This window comes from Dreissena polymorpha, chromosome 5, assembly GCF_020536995.1.
Source record: "Dreissena polymorpha isolate Duluth1 chromosome 5, UMN_Dpol_1.0, whole genome shotgun sequence".
NCBI classification, from domain to species: domain Eukaryota; kingdom Metazoa; phylum Mollusca; class Bivalvia; order Myida; family Dreissenidae; genus Dreissena; species Dreissena polymorpha.
The window spans coordinates 90,870,256-90,882,470 of NC_068359.1; positions in this window are offsets into that span (position 1 = coordinate 90,870,256).

Here is a 12,215-nt window from a genome sequence, read left to right on the forward strand (position 1 = left end):
TTTTTTCACGGGGGGGGGGGGGGCGTTAAATTATAACGTCTATGTGGTTAAGTTGCGGTTGTAAAGAGGCAGGTGACCGATACATTTATGGGTTTGGGTGTCAGTTATATTTGGTAGCGTAATCCCTATTAAGAGAGTGTTGTTGTTGTTATACTGGGTTATATTGTGTAGCCTGTCAGCCCTTGCCGTCCGCGGCGTCGTCACAGGGCACAGACCAGGGGGCCCCACGGAGATCACCGGTGAGACCCGTCGGCTATGCCCTGCGACGGGGTAACTATAGGTCGGCTGTCATATCCGTGCCACGTTCGGGCCGTGATACTGCCTTACGCTTCCTCTGGGTGGGCTCGGGCGAGTGGCCCCATTGACATACAGAAGTGACCCGTCATCCGTGCCCGCCCAGGAGATCCTCTTATTAGATATAGTCCACGAACAGGGTCCGGAAGACAGGGCGTTATAAAATTAGCTAAGTGTATTTTTATCCTTGCACCGGCACGCGCTTTGTTCGCTCTTAAGCAAGGTACGCGATATGCTTATATGCATGTTTTTGCTTTTCGGATAAGCCTAAGGGAGGTAATTTGTACAGAAGACGTTAGATTGATTAGTATGCCCATTGTATCGCTTTATTTTATAGATTAAGTGCAGGTATACATCTAGTTTTGAATTGGATTCTCACAGAATATACTACATAAACGAGCAGACTGCTCGCTCCCCGTGTGTGTGTTTCAGAGTTTATTTACAGGTCCTACTGGCCTCTGCACGAGGTTACTGTAGCCCGACCTGATGCTCGCTCCCCTGTGTGAATGTCAGAGTTTATTTACAGGTCTCGCTGCGTCTTCGCGACAGCCTTATGTGCGGACCTGCCCCTGTGACCTGTCAGTGAACCAAAGTGGTCAAATTTACGGGGTTTTCGCCAAAGGTTTATTATTATTAATATTACTATTTTTAATACAAATACACCAGTGCACAGTGGCCAATGAGACCTTATCGTTCACTGGTATAAAATAAATAAAAAAAAGAAGAAAAAACAGGAGGAGAATTATATTACAATTATAAAAAACGTTAATCATAGTAGACCCGTTATAATATAAAATAGATAAATGATTAGGAATACATTTCGTTAAGTGTGCACATTTTGCCCTATTATAACCATAATTAGTAAGTTATCATCATCATCATTAACCCCAACTTCATAATCATCACTAACATTAACATAACCATCATTCTCATCATAACCATCATTATTATCATTATTATAATTATTATTATATATGATTTTTTGTTTATGGTTTGTTTACGAAATTGTGTGTGATTTTATAGGGCTCTCCGCCCCAGGAGAGATATTAATGGGGGTTCGAGCAGGATACAGGAAACGCCCCACTTCCAGAGGCGTTCCTGGTTCTTTAAATTGCCCGGTGTAGAGCACCGATACACTGCACCCCCGTTTAACGTCCCTCGCGGAAGACATGTGAGTCAGTTAGGTTAGGATTAACAGTATTAGTAAAACAATTTAAACACGCACACACTATAACCAGATATATGACCAGTGAGTGAAAATCTAGCATATTGTAGAGTAGTATACAGCTTCTTTCCTAATTTAGGCTGTTTCCTCGTCGCCCATATATATCAATATAAAGAAGTGAAACTCCAGCTGCTGGAGCAGTATTGAATTATCATTAAAAATATCATGCACTATAAACCAGATAATATGAAGAATATAAGAGAGCATGCGATTAACAAGAGAAAAAAACGCCACCGTTGGTTTAGTTTGGTTTGGTTTGCATTTCATGGGTGAATTAGAATTTCCTAACTTATTTATTTAACACTCCTGTCATATAACGGGCTCTGTTTAAAACTACACAACAGGAAAGCTCATCTACACTACAGTAGGGAAAACAACAATAAAAACCGTCACCATTCTTTTTTGGTTATGATGGGTGGGTCATTTCAACAGAGCCCAGAGTGCACGGACAAGTTGGTATTTCGCCAGGCGCTCTACTGTGATCGCCTTTTGTACGTCGTCCGCCGTGCGCTGTCCGTCGTCCGTTGTGCGACGTCAACATTTGCCTTGTTCACTCTCTAGAGGCCACATTTATTGTCCAATCTTCATGAAATTTGGTCAGAAGATTGGTCTCAATGATATCTTGGATGAGTTCGAAAATGGTTACGTTTGCTTGAAAAACATGGCTGCCAAGGGGCGGGGCATTTTTCCTTATATGGCTATATGTAGCTATAGCAAAATCTTGTTAACACTCTAGAGGCCACATTTATTGTCCGATCCTCATAAACTTGGTCAGAAGATTCATCCCAATATATCTTGGACGAGTTCGAAAATGATGTCGGTTGGTTGAAAAAACATGGCCACCAGGGGGCGGGGCATTTTTCCTTATATGGCTATAGTAAACCTTGTTAACACCTCTAGAGGCCACATTTATTTTCCGATCTTCATGAAACTTGGTCAGAAGATTTGTCCCAATGATATCTTGGATGAGTTCAGAAATGGTAACCTTTGCTTGAAAAACATGGCTGCCAAGGGGCGGGGCATTTTTCCTTATATGGCTATATATGGCTATAGTAAAATCTTGTTTAACACTCTAGAGGCCACATTTATTTCCAACCTTCATGAAACTTGGTCAGAAGATTCATCCCAATAATATCTGGACGAGTTCTAAAATGATGCCGGTTGGTTGAAAACATGGCCACCAGGGGGCGGGGCATTTTTCCTTATATGGTTATAGTAAAACCTGTTAACACTCTAGAGGCCACATTTATTTTCCGATCTTCATGAAACTTGGTCAGAAGATTTCTCTTATTGCTATCTTGGATGAGTTCGAAAATGATAAAGTTTGCTTAAAAACATGGCTGCCAAGGGGGCGGGGCATTTTTCCTTATATGGCTATATATGGCTATAGTAAAATTTTGTTAACACTCTAGAGGCCACATTTAAAGTACGATCTTCATGAAACTCGGTCAAAAGATTCATCCCAATAATATCTTGGACGAGTTCAAAAAGATGCGGGTTGGTTGAAAACATGGCCACCACGGGGGCGGGGCATTTTCCTAATCTGGCTATAGTAAAACCTTATTAACACTCTAGAGGTCACATTTATTTTCCGATCATCATGAAACTTGGTCAGAAGATTTGTCCCAATGATATCTTGGATGAGTTCGTAAATGGTTTGGTTGCTTTTAAAACATGGCCACCAGGGGCGGGGCATTTTTCCTTATATGGCTATATATGGCTATAGTAAAACCTTATTTACACTCTCCGAGTCCATATTCATTGTTTAATCTTCATGAAATTTGGTCAGAAGATTGGTCTCAATGATATCTTGGATGAGTTCGAAATTAATTATGTTTGCTTGAAAAACATAGCTTCCAAGGGGCGGGGCATTTTCCTTATATGGCTATAGTAAAATCTTGTTAACACTCTAGAGGCCACATTTACTGTCCGATCTTCATGAAACATGGTCAGAAGATTCATCCTGATAATATCTTGGACGAGTTCAAAAATGATGCCAGTTGGTTGAAAAACATGGCTGACAGGGGGCGGGGCATTTTTCCTTATAGTAAAACCTTGTAACACTCTAGAGGCCACATTTATTTTCCGATCTTCATGAAACTTGGTCAGAAGATTGCCCCAATAATATCTTGTTATCTCAGGTGAGCGACTTTGTGCCTTTCAGGCCCTCTTGTTTATATAAGATGTTATTTAAAAAATAATCCACGGGTAACCGTTGGTTATTGCGGTAATAACCAACGGTATGGAGTTCCGATGCGTAGGAATTAAACCACGAGGGCGTAGCCCGAGTGGTTTGATAACAAGCATCGGAACGACATACCGTTGGTTATTACCGCAATTTAATCAACGGTTACCCGTGGATTATTTCGATTCTAACAAAATTTCATTAATAAGTTATCCGCGATTTAAAGGTTATAAATGAGAATTATATTAACCGAACTTCCTCCACTTTTCCGCGAAAACGTGACGTCACCACAACAATTACAATCAAATGACGTCGTCTTCATTCATAAAATGTGCGCGGACAATCAAAGTGACGTCACTTTAAACAACCGTTGGTATATCGGGGTAATAACCAACAGTAGTTTTTCTTCTTTGTATATAGAAAACAAGTCACGTGTCGTGGTAGAATAATAGATTTATCACATGGACTGCATATAATCACCGGTATTATATTGTTCAACGCCATATTGCGTCTGTGTGACACATGATCTTAATAATATCATATAAACATATACATGTAGATATATGCAGTTTACAACCCCCATGCCGTTGATATTAATTATAACAACGATAAAAGGCAACGTTAACGCCTTAAGACACAATATTTATGTTCCGTGATGATTACCTTTTCCTTTGATGTGCTGAGAAACTGCATATCAAGGGACGTTATCGGTATATGAACATAACAGAGTCTTTGTTTCATTGCCTCCCTTCTATTTTAAACGTTTTGGTAGTCAGTTGCAGCCGCATGTAGTTATACAAATCAGCATAAACAAAATTATATCACATGTATAATATTTTGGTTGTACCCAGCATAATAATATTGATTATCGGTGCTCTGTAGTACTGGCGCGTCATCACCGAATGCGCCAGTAAAGATAATAAAAGCGCTAAAGGCATTTTAGGCGTTCGCTGTTCTTTAAGTTTAGACGCAACTCAGTTTTAAAAATTATGTTATAGATTTTTATATTGCAAGTTTTAAATGAACACAACCCATTCAAATTTATAAGGAGTGTTTCTTAAAGCACAGGTCCAGATGTGTTTGTTTTTTTAAATCATTAATAAAAAATATAATTTAAGCTTCATTTTGGGAAAACGGGGCTTAATGCATATGTCAACCCAGTACCAGAGACTCTATAAACGAAAAACATTACAAAATCAGAAATTTCGTCCTTGAATAGCTTGTGCACATTGCACAGGCTAATCAGTGTGCACAGGCTAATCTTATTTGACATGCATTAAGCCCCGTTTTCCCTGAACGCAGCCAATATGTACAGATTTCAATGGTAAACACTAGACTGGCAAATGTCGTCTTACAAGCTGTTAAACACTATTAGTCATATACACCCACTGCAGTGTACCAGTGGTGAACTATAAGCAGGCAGATGTGGTGGTTATCTTTCCTAGCAGACGCTCCTAGCATTTGTCGTCTGCATAATTTTACTGCAACAGGCAGTGGTTGTCTTTCCATAGCATAGTTAAGCATTTAAGCGCATACTGATTTGCAAAACTTGCTCTGTAACATTAGTGTGAGCTAACGCTCACACTAATCAAAGCGCTGCAGGCACTGAAGTTGTTCGCTGTTGTCGTCCTTGATTAGCTTGTGCGCATTGCACAGGCTAATTCGTGTGCACAGGCTAACAATTCAAACACGGCACGCGACTTGTTTTCTATAGACAAATAAGGAAATCAAGTGTGGGTTATTCTGCAATAAATTATGGGCGGAGCTTAATGTTTCGAGAATAGGTCCGAATAAATAAAGAAAATATTACATTTAAATGCACGTGCTAAAACCCGCTCTAAAAGAAATGTAATAAATGTAGCATGTATATAAATGTAATGAAACAACAAATTGTATATTTGGTGATAAGTGGCATAACCACACCTACAAAGAATGTTATTTGTTAGGAAAGGTAATTAAGAAAACATTGATATCATGTCAGCTTTTCAGTAACATCATGAACGTGACGTCATTTAGTTTCTACGATTGTTGTTCTCAATGAAAGTGACGTAATTTGCAAAATATTTATAAATGAATATGACATCATATGTTTGTACAACTAAATGACGTCACTTAATAGTGAACTTTGTACTAAGAAGGACGGAGTATTGAAAAATATAGTTCACGTCCAAAAGCTTGAACCAAATCAATCAGAATCGTGTAAGAATCGAAATACTATTTTTCTATGATGGTTTATTGTCGAATAACCCACAGTAAGGAGTATAGATGCGTGTTATCAAATCACTCGTGCTTCGCACTCGTGATTTAATTCCTGCGCATCTATACTCCTTACTGTGGGTTATTCGACAACAAACCATGATAGAAAAATATTATTTCTTAAATAATTTTAATAGCATTGACAGTTGCCATGTAAATATCCTGATCATGTAAGTATTTATTTTCATGAGGCATGTGTTCATTATGATAGCATGCTGATACTGTTAATTTCGTATCTGGGTTTCGAAAGTACATAAAACCTGACGACACCAGGATCGTGTCAAGAACACCGCTTGTAAATAATTGTCATACGAGTTATGTGGGAATCTGTCCCATCGCCGCAGAATATACTCTGTTTTATCGTGCATTATCACGCTCCCGTTTGCTAACGAGAGCCGAGAGTTTGGCGGGCCTCGCGGTATCTGCAGTGGTCTGTCGTCTTATCAGCCGGTCCACATACCGGTCTCGGATTGCAGCCTTGTAAGAGCGCTGCTGCGACATTCCGAGAAATCTGAGCGACCCGGTGGTTGCAGTCGTTTTTATAAACATTGACTTAACATTCTAGACGTCTTAATATTTAAAAAAGAAAATCACAGGGCCGCAAATAATAATATGTATAACAAAATGTTTTAATAATTTACATGCTATTAAAGTATTTGTATTTACCATATATATTAATGTTCTTACATACATTTAGCCTTTACAGTAAGCTAAATGTGCACAAATACGCCTATCATTTCGTTAGGCTTTGTCAGGTAGCTCGGCTGTGTACAGCAGACAATGAGTACCTCCAGCCAAGTGCCCTGGGAGTACTACTTCAAATGACGATAAGGGCGTCACTACCCCCTCAGAGTCCTCGCTTATTAAAGATGACGTCCGAACGGAAGTATCATCAATAAATGTTACAACAATTAGACTTTGTATAAAAATAACTACAACCCTTGGTAGAACATGGCGAAATACGTCCGTACAACGCAATTAATCACGGTCGCTATACCTCCATTATACACATGCAGCCAAACTTAAACTATACTAACAGTTAAGATCCATAGTTCTCAAAGGCAAATTGAGTATCAAGCCACGTATCTGAAATCACCAACTGAAGATATATTCTGCATTTGTTAATTACCGCTAATTAAACAGACAATAAGCAGACGTGTTTACAGTAGTAGAAGCGTGGTCAAGTTTCTCGTCTGCAACTGATAACAGAGCCATCTACGGGCAGTAAACTTGACAATGATGGAATAATGTCCAGTTAATGAGAGAGCGGCCCTGATAAGCCCGGCCAAGCGGCACACAGGGTCGAGCTCCCCTGCACTCCGACATCAGTCTACTCTGGAACAGACCCTGTCACTCAGAAATTTCAAGAAGATTATTTCCGTGATCTATATGACTACGTCAAAATTGTCCTGGCATGCTATTGAATCATTTTTCCAAAACTGGCATCGACATCCTCATCATAACCATCATCAGCAGCAGCAACAGCAGCAGCAGCAACAACAGCATGTTTTGATGATAGTGAATTCGATAATGATTGTGTTATTTACAATTCATAATGTAAACATATTATCTTACCTCCAAAGCGCAAATGATTATACAAAAGTATATTTTACCCAAATAATACGCAAAATCTTGTTCCGTGTTTCTCAATATTATAATATAGGGCGGTTTCTGAATTTAAGCAATGTTAGACGTTACTAGTATTATATTTCATAATTTATAATGTTAGATGTTCAATGATACATCTGTACATAGCGCACTTTTCTGATAATATATTATACATATATATGTTTTAGTGTGTTACTTTGCCGGGATTTAACTGCTATATTGTTCAAAATATTAATCTTTATGGTGTTAACAATTAGTAATTAGTGATAAAGCAAGTGTCTTCATGCAGTTTGACACACCAAACACGGTAACAACTCATGTGTACCATATAGTGACTGTCAGTGTTTGCATTTGCACTCCTGACTAATCATTTCATTTAGCTTTAGTAATTTACAGGATGTTATTCATTCGGGGACAATGTTGAGCATGCGCTATGCTGCGGGTTATGCCAACATCAACGTTATTGCGACACCTGTACAGCTGTACCAGGTACGAAGAGCGGATCTATTTCGCCCCCGACTCGACTCATCCCTTAAGAATCTCTCTTGGACGCCATCGTGAAATGTTCTTAACGTCGTGACAACTAATTTAACCATTCTCGTAAACAGATTATATTCAACATTAAATCATTATATGTGTTCAATCCAAACATGAAAAATAGATTTATTAAGCTTGCAAACACTTGATTTGTCTAAAACAAACATGGCCGGCGACTAGCCTACTTGAACCCGCTCATGAATGTCGGCTGCTAGCGAGCTACTGGTTGTGCCCACTGTCAACAGTGTCTCTCCGAGGAATAACATTAACTCTGTACTTTAAACTTCAATTAACATATGTATCCCCGCTCTCCTTTATCTTTTCTGCATTTATTGAGTTTTTAGATTGTATTGTTGTTTCTGTTTGTTTGACATTTATTTCTATGCTTCCGTATCTCTACTCGGATATAATTATTTCAAAATTTTTCTAATTGCAAACTTGAATTATTAAACGAGCGCCGTATTGTCACTTATATGGTAAAATGTTTATTTCTCTCCACATCACGCTCTATATGTCCGTGCAGTGCCTGGTGAGGTACCGAACACAGCGCCTGTGATTATGATACTGCTACAAGATAAGTGGCATTAGCCGGCCCCTTGTGACCCCTACTGATAGATTTATTCGCGCTAATGGGCACGCCCGCTAAGATATTTATTGAAACATCAAAATCTGGAGAGAGCTGGACGTCACACTCGCCAGAAATATCCGCTTGACACCACGGTGTCTGTATTTCGTCGAAACACAAGCACTGACAGTTCCATCGGTTAGTTTTATGTGTATTATTATTCATGCCAATTAATCTTTGTCGCGCGCTCTAATAATTGGACCTTTTCCGGAATATGATAGGCCATACAAAAACATACATAGGACAAGTCTCAACGTATCAAACCAATCCAGATTTAAGTGTACTAGGGTATTCGTCTTTGATTAAATGTTCACTCATACTTTTGCATAATGGAAATTGAAAATGAAAAACAACAACAACAACAACAACTATTGCTACTACTACTACTACTACTACTGCTGACTACTACTACTACTACTAGCTACTACTACTACTACTACTCTACTACTACTACTACTACTACAAGTACTACTACTACAACAACTACTACTACTACTACTACTACTACTACTACTGCTGCTGCTGCTGCTGCTACTACTACTACTACTACTACTACTACTACTACTACTACTACTACTACTACTACTACTACTACTACTACTACTACTACTACTACTACTACTACTATTACTTCTACTACTACTACTACTACTACTACTACTACTTCTACTACTTCTACTACTAATACTACTTATACTACTAACTACTACTTACTTCTTCTTCTTCTTCTTCTACTACTACTACTACTACTACTACTACTACTACTAACTACTACTACTACTATACTACACTACTACTACTACGACTACTACTACTACGACTACTACTACTACTAACGACTAAACTATTACATTATTATTCTACTACTACTCTAACTACTACTACACTACGACTACTACTACTACTACTACGACTACTACTACTACTACCACTATACTACTACACTACTACTACTACTTACTACTACTACGACTACTAATAATAATAAATAAGAATAATAAAATAATAATAATATTAGTTATTAATAAATAATGATACATAATAATACTAATAGTATCAGCATCATCATCATTACAGCATCAATCAATCATCATCAATCATCATCAGCATCATCATCTATCTTCCTTCTTCTTCTTCCTTCTTCTTCTTCTTCTTCTTCTTCTTCTTCTTCTTCGTCTTCTTCTTATTATTAATTCTTGCTGCTGCTACTACTTCTGCTACTGTTTATGATGCTGATGCAGATTATGCTGTTGCTACTACTAGTAGTAGTAATAGTAGAAGAAGAACCATTACTAGTAACACTGCTACTACTTCTACCACTTCTACTACAATTACTTATGCCGCAATAACAATGACAAAAACTACTACTAAGGTATTAAAACTACTGCTGCTACTCTCTTTTCTGCTGCTGCTCCTTTCGATACTAAAGCCTCTAGAACCCCAAATCGGTGGTCTGTAATCCGACCTCGGTTTGGGTGTAATCACTGATACATAAACTACCAAGTTCCATCACCTCCATGGCCCATTTAACTCTAACTGTAGCTGTCGGTCGCGCTAAACCAAATAGACCCCTCTCTAATTTCCATCACAGTTGATCCCAAGGTGTTTATTTGTAATTAAGTTCGATTTCATGGTTGATTTTAATCAGATACTGTGCAGTTGTTTATTAGTTTGTTGCCACATTTAGATAATTACCTAGTTTCTTGAAGCCCGTTCTATCAGAAGTCCGCAACAGCAGATAGTGACGAATTTAGCGCCTTCTATCAGCTCTGTGTGGTGGTATCGCAAGAAGGTAAGGTAGTTTTACGACATAAATCAGTTTAAAGAAAATTAAATTAGCAAACGACCCACATAAAAATAATATCAAATAGCATGCATAAAACTAACGGTTAGCAAAACGGATGGAAATACAATATACATTATAAAAATGAATTTGAGTTTGTTAAGATTATTGGAAATCTGAAATTTCATGTAAAGATGACCGTTTAATACGGAAATTGCCCAAATGGCCGGTTGGAGATATACAGTGTCCAAAAGTTATTTACCGTCTGCAAGGCCTAGAGGTTAGGGCGTTCGCTTATGAAGCGGTGGGTCAGAGGTACGAGCGGCTACCACACGATCTGACATGGCCGGTGGCCGACACAGTGAGTGGATTCGAGAGTTAATGGTTTTATTATTTCCAAGTGCCCGGCATAAATCATAGAAATTGGGAGAACATATGTTAATCTGTAAATGTGTCTAATAAATAAAAATTGGGTGGCTCTTAATTCAGAGGGGTAACACTATAATAGGAAATCACTTCATTTTTTGGTGGAGGCTTGGAGACAGTCAGCGGCGGATGATCGCGCGCTGAAATTGAACCTTATTTCGATTCATGGTTGAATTATATTAAAGAAGAAATAGTATAAAAGCTAATATTAGTTAATATAGTTCTTTAATTAAGTTTAGAAGTGAGAAGAATTGCGTTTGAGATAAACAACCCACACAAGTACCTCAGTGTGTTCTTAAAAAAGTTGCTGGTCTCGAATTATTCTGAAATATAGTTGTTTAACCTATTTATATGGCTTATAGGTTAATTAAGTAATACATTTCTATTGCGTTTTCAATTGACATCGTTTATAGTAGTACAGAGAACGACACGTGGCAAACCAAAAGAAGCTGACATTTTCTAACAACTTAAACAACCGTAAACGCACCGAAATAATGTATCCATATGAAATATTAACCATAGTACATTGTATTATGTACATTTAACTTATTCAAATATTAATTCAGACACATGTGTACTAATTAAAACGTTTTTTGGTTGAAACAGACTAAGAACATGGCGATTATTTGCTTATTACCCCTTACAGTACTAGTACACATAACTCAAACCATTATTTTATTGTTTTCATGTTTATCCAAAATAGATAGTTAAAAATATGTGTGCGTTTGTATTATTAAATATTTGGTGTTTATTTCGCGACTCAATAAAGAACAAGGAACCAATTGCAAAGTCCTTATTAACAGAATAAGAAACCAACATTTTCTGACCTAAATATTATTTCACCTACCGAAAAATGTAAGCACACATACTATATCAATTATTGAACATATTTTCCTGAATATAACATATATTTATTCTAGATTTTTTTTCGAAATATTTTCTCCTAATTCGAATAAGATATAAATAACAAGGTCCCAACTTTATGTCAGATAGTGTGTATAGATACTGTATAATGCAGCGATGTCGGCTCGCGGTGATTTATGAGTGTTTACCAAGCATGCCGAACGGAAGTCCATCCGTGTCTCTGTCAACAGAAACATAAATACAACAGCTCGTTGACTCTGACATTAGAGATGTTAAAATCTGATTATTCCATACTTAAAACGGCAAACAAATTGAACAAATATCTTCAATTTAGAAGGCAAACATTGCCTCTCCTGTTCTGGCGACCTTCCACACTTCACCAGTCGCTAGTTGTGGAGATATAATTGTTTGA